Below are 14646 nucleotides of genomic sequence, written 5' to 3'. Positions count from 1 at the left end.
AAAAGTGGGAAATATAGTGGGATTTTTGTGGGTTCCAGCACATGTAGGGATTCAGGGGAATGAAGTGGCTGATGAGATGGCAAAAAAAGCTACACGCAAGAGTGAAGTTGATTTGAAAGTTATGTATGGAAGAGTTGAGTGCAAGAGTATTATTCAGCAAAAAATAAAGCAAATATGGCAGAAAGAATGGGAAGAAGGAATTAAAGGTAGACATTATTTTTCAATTCAGCCTACACTAATGCACACATCATTCACAAGATTAGAGAGGAGGGATAGTGTGGTAATCACTAGATTAAGACTGGGGCATTGTGCACTGAATTATGGGCTGGCAAGGGTTGGCAAGCATCCAGATGGCAGATGTTTGTGTGGAGAATTAGAAACCGTGAAGCATGTAGTAATGGAGTGTGAAATTCTTCGTGCTGCAAGAAACCGCATGTTTTCTGATCTGTTGGAATCCGGAGTCTCATCTTTATCTTTAAAATCAATTCTTGAAAATAAGGAATATGAAGCAACAAAGGTTGTTATAAGTTTTTTACTCCACACTGGTCTTTATTTGAGGATTTAATCTATGAGATGGAGTTCTTCAGATGAACTGGGGAGGGCAGCAATACTCCTTTGAAGCGTCTAAGCTGCTGCAAATCATACAAGAAGAAGAAGAAGTGGGCAGCCATTTTTTTGCTGCGGCGCCCAGGGAGCAGTTGGGGGTTCGGTGCCTTGCTCAAGGACACCTCAGTCGTGGTATTGAAGGTGGGAGAGAGTGCTGTATATTCACTCCTCCCACCTACAATCCCTACCGGTACGAGACTCAAACCCGCAACCTTTTGGTTACGAGTCCGACTCTCTAACGTTAGGCCACAACAATTTTCTTCCCTAGGTTAAAAGTTTGAAATATTGTATAAATTACATTTGACTGTAATAAAATGTCCCTCACACGGCTTCCGGGGCATGAATAAAGGACTCCTATAGCAAATCCATGCGTTTTCGTAAGAAAAATATCCATATTTCAAACGTAATAAACACTTTTCAATCACTTCCACCATCTGTCATATGCGGAAGCCTTTCCGGCGGATGACATAGGACGTCGGCGTTGCGTGATTAGTGAATGAGTGCGGAGAGAGAACAAAACAAATCGCCGTTCACGAATTAGAAGCACAAAACGAGGATTTGTAAAGAAAAATGTCGGAGGATTTCGATATAAGCCAAGAGGAGACATGGTTTTCCGTAGGGATGGCTGACGCGAAACAGACGTTTCCACTCGTGTTGTGGTCCCGAAGCGCAGGTGTTTCAAACACTGCTCCGAAGTGTGATTCGAAACACCCAACGCACGTGACTAAGGCGATTCAAAGCATCGGGGCGTTTCACAAGTGTTTCGAGACGTATCTGCTTTTGATCGACAGGGTCGGGAACAAACCACACACTATATTTAGTTAAAAATCTTTATATGTAAAAAATGACAGGCGTTGTGGCTTGATGTCTTTTATTAATGTAAATTTTTTCATGACCAAAATAACATTCACAAAGTGTTCATTCAGTTGTCAGAGAGATGTTAAGATAAACACATTACAAGAACAGAACAATAAAAACACAACTTTCAAATATTTTTTATAATTATATACATGCTTCACCCGGGATGCAAACCTAAAGTGACAGGTTGTCAACATGTCAATCATGCACACTAACCACTCCTCCAACCCAGATGGTGTAATGAATTTGCTGATTCGCTGTCGATACTGTTTCAGAACAATACTTGAAAATGACCACTGGGTGTCACCGTAGAGACGGGTGTCGAATTGTTTCGAAGCCTCGGCACATTTGCTTCGACTGTTTCAGTGTTTCATGAAGCCTCGCTCTGCCCACCACTAATTTTCCTTTGCTAAAGTAAGGAACATTTTTCATAACACTTTGCTCCTGCATTTCTCAGAGGCGCGCGCACACGCATACGTCTTACGTCATCTGCCTGAACGTCTTTTGCCTACCATACCCTGCGTTTCATTCAAGCGGCAACCTCCCGCTCTCTCTCTTGAAGCCAACACGGAAGTGACTTAAACTGTAATTCGTCAACTGGCCGCTAGAGGCTGCAAAAGGGAGTCAATCCCATAGACTCCCCATGTTAAAATGCCCAACTTTACATCAGAAAAAAACATGTTTACAGCCTGGTTCAAAAAATGATTTTGGTCTATATAGCTAATTTTGCCCTTCATAACAACTGTGAGGGGGGTGAATTTTTGTTATAAGTCATCTGTTTAAAATATATTAAGCCTTAAAGTTCTGCATAATTAAGGGCGTGGCCACTTGAGTGACAGGTGGATTGCCGCTGCTGTCACCACCGTCGCTAGGTAGGTGTGGCTTCAGCAACTACCTCCCGCCTTTTTGCCCATTTTCGATTATCCGGGAGTGACGCGCCTGACGCGCTGCCAAGATGGCGACGGCCGGCTCTCCCCACTTTGAGCTTCAAAAACGTTCTTCGGGAACCTACGAGTGATGTCACGGACACTACGTCCATGTTTTTATACAGTCTATGGTTCCATTTGGAAGGGCTCATCCCTATGCCCTAATCCCTTCAAAGGGTTTACCCTCTGGAGTGAGAGCTTTGAAGGGTTGAAGGGTGTAGAGGCCCAAACAACTGTTTCTTGAAGTGCCCTTCTGCGTCACCATCACGTGCCCACACGGAGGCACTGTCATCATGCAAAGAATCTGCGCAAAGGATCATGGGAGCCCGAAGTGTCCATCAGTTGTACCCTTCGAAATCCTTCATTCCGAAGGGCCCTTTGAAGTGGCCAGGTTTGAGCACTTCGGTTTGGAACGACCCTTCAATATGGCGGCCATGATTGTTTTGTGCCCTTCGGAGGGCGATATATCCCGTTTGGAACGCACCGTAGTCAGCGGAAGTGAGAAAAACTGTTTATTACGTTTGGAATATAGATATCTTATAAAAATGCATGGATTCGGCACAGGAGGCCTTTATTCACCCCCCAGAGCCGTGTGAAGGACGGAAGAAAACATTTCTGGAATCTGCATCTGAAGTGATATTTAGATGTATTTACACAGTTTAATGTATCTCAGAGGGGACATTAACCTGCAGTTACAGATGAATAAATATAGTTTTGTTTTTAACATAAAACGTTAAACACTGTTATTTGAAATTATTTTAAAACATGAAAAAAATTGTCAAAATGTGAAATTAAAACCGCCAGTATGTGTCAGCAAGTGACTGTTAATGAGTGAGTCATTGAGCTTCAACAAATTCATTCAAACCGCTGATTCATTCAGGAACAAAGCATTTGACTGTGTAAATGAGTGAATCACTGAATCATTTATTCAACCGATTCGTTCAAAAAGCTGATTCATTCAACAAGTAAACACCATTGATCAGAGACGCAAAACAGTGCTGTGATCTTTGTTTGGCAAAATTGAGCAAAAACAAGTAATATTATGTCTAAAATGTAGGCTAAATCACTTATTGCTAACTTTACTGAGCTTGTATAAATATAGTTTTGTTTTTAACATAAAACGTTAAACACTGTTATTTGAAATTATTTTAAAACATGAAAAAAATTGTCAAAATGTGAAATTAAAACCGCCAGTAGGTGTCAGCAAGTGACTGTTAATGAGTGAGTCATTGAGCTTCAACAAATTCATTCAAACCGCTGATTCATTCAGGAACAAAGCATTTGACTGTGTAAATGAGTGAATCACTGAATCATTTATTCAACCGATTCGTTCAAAAAGCTGATTCATTCAACAAGTAAACACCACTGATCAGAGACGCAAAACAGTGCTGTGATCTTTGTTTGGAACAATTTTTCGTTGGCAAAATTGAGCAAAAACAAGTAATATTATGTCTAAAATGTAGGCTAAATCACTTATTGCTAACTTTACTGAGCTTGTATAAAATGATTATTAAATTTGTTATGCTGATATCTGCAGAAAAACGGTACTCTTTGTGTGGCATAGATTAAGGTTACTATATTAAATTATATAAATATAAAAAGCATACAGAAGCATTTTTGCTATCTGCAATTTAGAATACCTTGAATTTGGAGTTTTAATAGACTAATAAATCACGTGCGTGCACTCTGTGTGTGTGTGTGTGTGTGTGCGATTTGGTGATATACTCGATAATGTCAGATCGCACATGATTACAACAACACTTACCATATTATCGTAGATGTATATCGCAGACCCCAGATTCGACTTGAGTGGAAAATGAAATCACCTGCGGTTGCGCGCACATGAGCAAAAGGTGTTTTTAAGAGTCTAACTTGCAGACGCCAGACCACTGATTCGTCAAACCTGCTTTCCTGCAGTCCGTGTTCTTCTGACTTTTGACTATTTTGTAGTAAGTAACGAATATGCTTCGGGGAAATGTATCGGAGTAAAAGTATACATTTTAATTAGGAAATGTAGCGGAGTAAAAGTAAAAGTTGTCTGAAATATAAAAACTCAAGTAAAGTACAGATACTCCCAAAAAATACTTAAGTACTGTAACAAAGTATTATTACTTTGTTACATTACACCACTGGCTGGATGCAAAATGATTAGTTTATAATGGGTTTTATTGGTTTTGTCTAGTTGCGCCGGGACACGGCATCACAGTATGGTAAAGGGTGTAACATTTTCGTCACACGCTTGAGGTATTCGGCCAATCACAACGCACTAGATAGCTGGCAAATCAGAGCACACCTCGCTTTTCAGAACGATGAGCTTTGTAAAAATCTATGTTTCAGAAAGGCGGGGCGTAGAGGAGAAACAATAATGTACAGTATGTGGAAAATAATGTGTTTTTGAACCTTAAACCTCATAAACGTATTTCATTACACCAAATACACCAAATAATGTTTTTTTTTTAGCGACGTCATATGACCCCTTTAAAGTTTGAAGAAGGTTAGGGTTTTCACAGCCAGTTTACAAGCTACAGAGATTCAAAAGACTTCAAAAGTTGGCTAGGATAGGGCTGAGAATAAACTGTTCTAACGAGCAAAATCTAGACTTGAACAACAAAAATTAAGGTAATCATGTACAGCGATAAAAAAAAAGTTAAATAAAAAAGCAGACTGTTATATTATAGTCAAATGTCTTTCTTTGTGGAGGATTTTTATTTAAATCGGCCACTTATCATACTAGTGTGGAGATGGGGGGGAAAAACGAAATGAAACTGCAGAACTGGTCGGACTGGTCATCTGTGAATGAAAGAGAAGGAAACGTAACGATTAGCCTGCAGTACTAGTTGGATGTAAGAGAAAAAAGGGCGTACAGAGGGAAAATTGTTGTTTTACTCTTGGTCTTTTTGTTGTTTTATGCTTATTCTGTGATATTCCTGGCAGAGGTGAGTTTAATTATTGTACTCATCTGAATAGCATATTCATGCATTCGTTTGTGTAGTGCTAAAATTTGTAACAAGCCTTTGCTATTTTGATATATTTGTCAACAATGGCGTGCACAGACCTCACTTGGGCAAAGGCGAAATCGCGGCGGGGGTCTGTCTGGGAGTCTCCCTGAGGTGAAATCGCGTTCGGATCCACGGGACACTTCAATATGACCGAAAGGGCACTATACTATAAGCGATTTAAGACAAATGTACGCCATTGTTCGTCAAATAATTATCAGACGAGCTCATTGTGAGACAAAATATTAAACTACAAGTTAATAATCGAGACGGCGGGATGTTTTGCATTTCAACGTTGCGACCTACTTAGAGAGCTAATAACAGTTTGACGAGGCTGGTAGACTAGCTAGACTTGTCTAAACCATTTAAGGCCAGCAAAGACGCTTAAGCAGGTTTTTTTTCAACAAGAATGTAAAAGAAATATCTAAGGTATGGAAATAGCATGTGACTAAGACCATTTATAATAATAATAATCAAATAATTTTATTCAATAGGCCTATATTTTTAAAAATGTGTCATTATGGTTGTAAATAAAAAAATTTGAATGTGACACACAGACCTCACTTGGGCAAAGGCGAAATCGCGGCGGGGGTCTGTCTGGGAGTCTCCCTGAGGTGAAATCGCGTTCGGATCCACGGGACACTTCAATATGACCGAAAGGGCACTATACTATAAGCGATTTAAGACAAATGTACGCCATTGTTCGTCAAATAATTATCAGACGAGCTCATTGTAAGACAAAATATTAAACTACAAGTTAATAATCGAGACGGCGGGATGTTTTGCATTTCAACGTTGCGACCTACTTAGAGAGCTAATAACAGTTTGACGAGGCTGGTAGACTAGCTAGACTTGTCTAAACCATTTAAGGCCAGCAAAGACGCTTAAGCAGGTTTTTTTTCAACAAGAATGTAAAAGAAATATCTAAGGTATGGAAATAGCATGTGACTAAGACCATTTATAATAATAATAATCAAATAATTTTATTCAATAGGCCTATATTTTTAAAAATGTGTCATTATGGTTGTAAATAAAAAAATTTGAATGTGACATTATGACTGCAAAATAATTGTTTTCACCTCGGTTTTCTGTTTGTATTTTCCTTTAGGAACCAAACACTTACTTTCATCATAGGCTATACATGCATGTACTTCACTTTGGCTGAAAAAAACCCTAAAAAACTTACTGATATAAGAATTTTTTAATAGGAAATTTGAGAAGAAAACCCATTAATTAACATTAATAAGCTGATTAAAAAAATTATTTTGGACATATACATAGCTACAATGGAGAGGAAGTCCCTGATCCTGTGTTTCATAATATTGGTGATCTTGGGCTTGGTGGGATATATACACTTTAAAAGGGAATTGGTGAGCAAACTAACAAATGAAGTAGAGTTCTCAGAGGCAGAGGGGAGAGAAAAAGATCTGGATATAAATAATTACAGTTTAACAGTTGATTACACACAGAAGGAAATTGACAATGTAGACAAGGATGTCAAGGAACTTCAGGATGAAGTCGGGAAGTTGAACACTGCTAAGGAGGAAAAGGACAAAGAAGTTAAAGCTTGCAAGGATTCAGTGGTGAGTGAAAAAAAATTGCAAAATTGTACATGACATATGACAGTATGATATAGTGTTGTGAAGTATTTTCATATTGTTTGATATGGGGTGTGCAAAGCAATGGAACTCAAATTTAAAGCAGGTTTAACAAGAACTGCTGAACTGGCAGTAACCACGCAAGTATAGCCAACATTACTGTCAGCCAATTCAAAAGAATAGGCCTAACTAAGTCATAGATCGCAAACAGTCTTGTATATATATTCATTTGTTTGGTTGTTTTGTTTTGGTATCTGCTTTAGCTAATGCTCAAGAAAGTAGCATGCTAAGACCAGAGGGGGTGTTTTATGTAACAAGTGCTGCAGTTTAGCTCTGTTCTCATTTCTTAAAATCTGCCTCTGTATTGTGTTTCAAAGGCAGAGTTGAGTAATGAAGTTGCAGCCGTGGAGAAGGAGAAGAGTGACATCGAGGGTATGTTTATATGTTTAGCAAGGACCCCCCAAATATGATTTAAACTGAAAATTAAGGCAATTAAATATTTTTTATATATAGAAACATACTCATACTGTGTGAGTAAATACAGTGGTGTGAAAAAGTGTTGGCCCCCTTCCTGATTTCTTATTTGTTTGCATTAAATTTGTTTGATGATCTGAAACATTAAAGTGTGACAAACATGCAAAAAAAAAAAGAAATCAGGAAGGGGGTCAACACTTTTTCACACCACTGTATATATGCCTACAGTTCTCATATGTTTACATACCCCTTGCAGAATATGCAAAATGTTAGTAATTTTAACAAATTAAGAGGGATCTTGAAAATTACTTTAATTTAGTACTGTCCTGAATAAGCTATTTCACACAACAGATGTTTACATATACTCCACATGACAAAATAATAACCGATGAACCATTCATAAGTTTACATACCCTTGAATCTTAATACTGTGTGTCGTTACCTGGATGATCCACAACTGTTTTGTGATAGTTAGCATTGTGTTGCCGCCTTGAACATCAGTACATTTTAAACTGAAGTATACTTTGAGCTCAGGTTGCAAAAAAATACCCATAAAAAGGAGGCACACATATACCAACAAAGAAAAGAGATGCTTATAGATAACCTCTCTTGATCTTTTGAGGTAATTTTGGTGGTGAAAAGACTAAATGGAGTGGAGAAATGAATGGTCTTAAACAGAAGCTCCAGAACCAAAGTCCAGTCTGTGCCTTTGTGAATACCACTGCAGAAATCCTCAAGAACGAGTCTACCATAAAGTGAGTTTTTGAAGAATTTCTTCCTCCTTCCTACAGATATGAATGCATTCACGATATGAATACTAATCACTGAGATAAGTAAATTAATCTTGATCTTAGAGTTTGAATTCATCTTAAAAGCTGTCTTTTCTTTCTTTATTACAGGGATCTGTGCCCTCAAATTCAAATCACACTTCAAGTTAAATTGTGAAAGAAAACAGCAGTCTGAATTCAAGACAGCGTTCTATAACAGGAATTCTAAATTAAATAGATTTCTGAGATTAAATAGATGACCTAATTGAAAAAGTCTTTTCTCAAGGGAAAGTGTTGTGTTATTTAGACTTGTTAGCAGCTTTAGACTGGTTAGACAGCTTTAAAATGATGGATTTATACTGAACCATCTGCATCTCTCCAGTAGCCCTTCTGATGTAACCATAAAATTGTTTTATAAAGTTATTGATTCCCTATTATAAATCGGTTGTTATATTGTTGGTAAACTGTAAACTGCTTCTGTTAAAAGCATCTGCTAAATGTGTATGTTAATGTGTGGAGAATCTCCACAGAAAACTGAAGACTACTTTTTTGGGGTCAGTTTTATTGTGGGTCTTAAAAACATTAGATTTACATATAAAATGAAAGCATGTATACATTTTGATTAAACATGATAGTTGCATCAGTATCAATTTTGTTAGTTAGGATCTTCATAATTGCTTTGGGATATAGATTGTGCGGGAAAAATGCTCAGTGGATGCCATGATAGTCTTTATACTGTTTTATACTTTTTATTACAACATGTTGCTATATTGTAGCCTACTATGGTATTACTAAAAGAAAAAAAAAAGATCTGTTTCTTAAGAATTCTTCTTCTGCACTTATTACTTATTCCCTATCCAAAATCCCTATCTGTGTAAAGTATAACATTATAAATGATTTATATAATGGAAAACAACTCGGTATAAAAACAGCAAAAATATTTCTAAATATTCTCTTTAGTTTGATTCTGATGCACTATGAACTCAAAACACATAGAGAAAAATCTAAAGAGTTACAACTTGGTAACCGAATATTTTTGGTGTGCGTGTGCTTTGGCTCAAGGTCAAATTGCTGCATCATGTTTCATGCCAAAGGGTGTTGGAGAAAGTCTTTTAAAGGGGTCCTATTATGCTCTTTTACAAAGTCTTTGTTTTGGGGGTGTACTAGAACATGCTCTCATGCTTGGTGGTTCGAAAAACACATTACTTTTCACATAATTGACATTATTAAAATACCTTTCTCCCCATCCTGGCACAAACGGCTCAATTAGTTCCGGCTTTGATGAAGGTCCACCTTCCGAAAAACAAAATGTGTTGTGATTGGTTAGCTGTCCCAGTGTGTTGTGATTGGTGAACAGCTTAGACGGTGTTTCAGTACTGCCCCGCCCCTTGCTCCGTCTTTCAACAAAAGCTTTTTGGCGAATCCGGCACTGTACTCCCTCGTGTTGTGGAAGCTGTCCTCAGTAAAATGCGCAGCACACAATAGCAAATTGGGGTTATAATGCTCAGGAACAGAAATAAAAAATAAATTGCAACCACTGTTTCTTACACGCTTTCGGAAGCCCAAACAAAGACGTTTGGGCACGGAGGTGAAAAAAAACAGCGTTTTGAACCTGAAAAATCAACAAACAGAACAATAATGCAATGTTTTCCCTTGAATGATTTTCTTCATCTCTGTCAGGAGGTTTTCTGTGTTATTTTTGATGTTCATTCCAGCTTTATCCAGTAGCTCCTGGATCAGGTCTCTGGAGTAGGGCTGTTGGAAGGTCTTATATTTACGCTTCCAACTTTCAATTTCAGCTATTAAAACAGACATTTTAGAACATTTGTGAGCTTTCATGTTTGGCTTTTCTGCATATGGTTATAAAATTCTTAATCTTGACTATATTCATTTATACATTAAATAACACCAACAACAACAATAATAATTACTATTATTATTATGAAAAATTAAACTATCCCTAATCAGAAGTTGGAAATTACCTCCACAATTCACGACATTGAAAAGAGGAAAATGAATTACTGTCGGTTTATTTTGGCCTTTAAACACATAAAAGTCATTTGGAGCAGATTTCTCCTCTTCTGACATTTAAGGGATTTCAGGGAAGTCAATGTGCAGTTCTTTGCATGTATGCTTTTGTCAGTAAATGTGAATTAAAATAGTATATTAGAGTATGTATGCGTGGAAGGAGGGGATATTATTAGTAATTATGCACTATGCAGATTAATAAGAAAAACAGTATGTAGTTGTTCTATCTTGAATGGGTCATTCTCACTGAAATCGAGCGAGACAATGAGGTCAATGTGTCTCTTTCCTCAGCAATGGTAAAAAAAGGTGAGTTGTTGGCGATCCCAGCATCAATATATCGCCTCTTTTCCTATTTACAGATTAAGGAAACCTCCAATTCTTTTCCATTAATTACAAAATATGAAATTTGTAGGCAATACAAATCTCCAAGAGATGAAACTTCCACTCTAAACCTTAAATGTACTAGTACAGCCAGTGACCATTTAGTGATGCCAGTACTGCAAATGTCACTTAACTCAATGTGCACTCAAATTTTAAATTATATTTTGCTCACCTGTCATGTTGTAAAGAAAGTTGTATGTTGTCCCCCAGATCCACAGAGTAAGTAACTTTAAGCATTTAACAATGACAGTCCATATCCCATTGCCTAAATTAAGAGAATGATTTCCGTGAGTTACAAAATGTAACGGGTCCCTTTCTTGTTATCATCAGCATATAAAATATCTAATAAAGTTGGCCTTTTTTACTCTCTTGATCACAATATCAATTAGAGAAACAAATTACAGGTATATACATTACAAATAAAGTGAGTTTTGCATTAAACACTAGGCTCATAAAAAAGAAAACTCACATGTCTGACTCGCACAAGCACTTACACACCACTTTAATTGTTGTAAAAGTCTTTAACTATAGTATGTTTCCATCCACCATTTTTTATGCGTATCTAGGATATTGCATTTAATATAATTTAATTTAATTTTCATGTCATTAAAAAAAAAAAGCTGGATGGAAATAGCAAGATCCACATATAATCTACATAACAGTGTTTGTTATTGCATGTGTCATCCGCATGCTCGGAGGCACAAGTCATTTATCATTTCATTTACAATAACTGCTTTGGGTGAGAGTGATCTAATGTTTAGGAGCCCAAACTTTAAAATTTTTTTTTGTTTTTGTTCATTTATTTACATTTTTTTCTGGTTTAATCATGATCAGATTTTTTCTAGATCCTGCATTAAATTTATATTTTGACCTCACTATTCGGGGAACAGACACAGTCTTTATAGTTTGTACAGCGCAAGTACTTCTATCATTTAAGCGGGTAGAACAAAAGTCATCAGGGCAGTTATTTGATTATATAAGGAAAAAGAGCTGCAGTAGTTTCCCCGGGTGTAGCAACTTCCACTTTTATTTTTGATAATGTTACGGTCCTGTCAGAATAGTGATTTTGTTCTTTTTGAACACATGAGATGTAAAAAAAAAATATGAATGTGATATTCCAATTTTTCATATACATTAAATTCACAACTTTGAATGGAAACATAACAGTGGTGCATGCTTTAGCCAACACTATTTATGAAAGTATCATAAAACTCAAAATGAACATATGTTTGATTAAACGTAATAGTTCCTCCAGTAGTTTTTCAAGACTAGCAAGACCACTACTACACAGACCTGCAGAAAAAAATCAATAAACAAAAACAGACAACTGAACGGGAGGTGAACTAAAAACTAAATAAATCATCTTACCTTGCAGGAACAGCATGTCCATCTCAGGCTGGTCTTTTATTTTAACTCCTTGGTCAAACTGACTTCCGAAACTGGAAGTATCTACAAAGGCCCCAGTGATGGAGTTGCCAGTCTCATGTGGCGTGATCTCAACAAACGTATCAATGACGGAACACTGTAAGTCTCAGACAGTGAAAACATATAGCTCACAAACACACTGACATTACCTGCTTTTAGGCCATGAACATTGCTTTGCATATTAATCACAGTGTAGATGGGATAAGGACCTTGTGTGCTCTGTTTGTTCCTCAGATCAGAGAAAGTTTGCTCATCTATCTATAGACAAACTTAAAATCAGTTCAAATATAATGTAGGTATATATGTGTTTTTGGTCAGTAAGTTTAAAATAATATATACTTTTATTCAGCATGGACTCCTTACATTGATCAAAAGTAACAGTACAAACTTTTAAATAGTTGCAAGTTCTGATACGAAGTATATTTCAAATCATTGTTACTCTTTTGAACATTATACTAATCAAATAATCCTAAGAAAGAATCATAGTTTCCACAAAAACTTTAAGGAGAACATCCATTTTCAGCATTCCTGTAACAAATAGTAAGAAATGTTTCTTGAGCAGCAAATCAGCATATTAGAATGATTTCTGAAGAATCACGTGACACTGAAAACTGGAGTAATGGCTGTGTGAATGTGAAAATTCAGCTGTGCCATCTCAGAAATAAATGTAATTTTGAAATGTATTAAAACAGAACAAAGCCAACACTGATTTTAATGTAGGCTAATCTGGATTAAATGTAAATGAGAATCCACAGAACAGTACAATGTCAATACAGTGTTCCACTTATGCTAATATTTGACATGCTAACATACATTTTCACATCTAAAGCCCCTTTTTGACGGTGTGAGAAAATACTAAATGTGACATTATAAAAACAAAAAATCCCTAAAAACATTTCAACTCTCTACATAAACTCTTTCCTACCACACCATGCAGTCACTCTACTGTGCATCATGCCTAAAAGCAGCATTTAGCTGTGAACATAATTAATAACATTACATTATATTCATGCCTTAGGGCTTAAATTATGCAAACGAGCCTACTTGTTAATTAGTAGTATTTCTCTCCTCTTTTTCTCACGTCTTTTTCTCTGTAGTCTTTTTTGAGTTTTGAAATTTTGTCCTTGAAACTGACACCATGATCAACAAGTTTCTGTATGAAGTCATATTTCACTGCTTCCAGCTTGCTGGACCAATTAGGTTCTTTGTATAAAGATGCCATGCACCTTATGAAAATAAAAAAGGTTTAGCATTTGTTTATATTCAGCTGGTTCTGATGAGCTAAACGTCGATCCGTAGAGTCCAGCAAGATACAGCACGCAGTCCAACAGATCATCACAAGTGCGATGTTGGGCATCTCTTGCTGTAAAGAACGCAGTAAACACCACATACATCATACTACTATCGACTACTGTGTGTATATATTAGAGCTGTCAAACGATTAATCGCGATTAATAGAGCTGATTCTCTCCTGCTGGTCACATAGTTCTTCTCAGCCTCATTCAGTGAATGATCGATTCTCACTGTAACGCTGTAGAAAAGCAATCAAGGGCAGAAAGGACTGTTCACTAAAGGTTTCAAAATAACTCTGAATACATTGTGAATTGTCCCGCATGTGACGTGACACTGCATTATGTTAAAGTAGCAAAAATTTTCAATGGTAGGCTATCTAAATTATATGCAGGCTATTACCGTTCACTTTGATTTCCTTCAGACATCTGTAAAAATGACATTTTTATATGTTATGAATATTCAGGAATATTTAGTTTTGATTTGTTCTGAACTGTACAGTGGTTGTTTGCCAGCATTGCTAAATTACGTTTTTCTAGTCTCAAAGCATAAAATCTTCTAAATGCAACATTTTTATGAAAAGATATGCACAAACTGATTTTTCATTAAAAAAAAAGAATCTGTTTTGAAGGCACTTACATTTGCTGGCAGCAGTGGAAGTCTGCAAACCAAGCTAAACCTTATTGAGAGCAATGTGGGAACTAGGAAATATAAGATGTGGACCAAGCAGAGCAGGACTGACTGCTTAAAACATAACAATTTGGTTTTCAAGTCTGGCCAAGACTTGTTAGTACATCAGATATGTATCCAAAGTACAGTTTTTTGATACTGTGCAACAGAACAGAACATTACAATTTGTAACAGATTTTAACTTGATGTAGTTGTGCATGAAAGTCTTAATATTTTGAAAGGTAGTGTACTTCATTAAATTATTCTAAGTTCCAAAGCATTCATCACCCCTTTTTAGGTTCTATTTGAAGAACAAATACATTTTATTCTGCGCACTTGTCTAAAACTGTTATATGTTATGCTTATAATTTGCAGAAAAACTTTGTAGCAAGAGAGGTTAGTATGAATGTGTGTGTACAACAATACTGTGCAGCAGGTGTGTTTGCATTAGCAGTGCTGTAATGATTGAGACAAGACAGACAATGAAAGGCAATTGAACAAACACAATCTTGTCTTCCTAAACATCTCTTTACACTCGGTTTTCTGAAGCTCCTGAGCTAATGAGTTTCTCTGCATCTCACTGCCACAACAATACACATCCAGAAAGATTTCCATATTCACTAATGAA

Source organism: Sinocyclocheilus grahami, unplaced genomic scaffold (genome assembly GCF_001515645.1).
Source record: "Sinocyclocheilus grahami isolate Dianchi unplaced genomic scaffold, SAMN03320097.WGS_v1.1 scaffold1009.1, whole genome shotgun sequence".
NCBI classification, from domain to species: domain Eukaryota; kingdom Metazoa; phylum Chordata; class Actinopteri; order Cypriniformes; family Cyprinidae; genus Sinocyclocheilus; species Sinocyclocheilus grahami.
The sequence above is the reverse complement of the archived record's forward strand: the minus strand, read 5'-3'. Positions refer to the sequence as shown.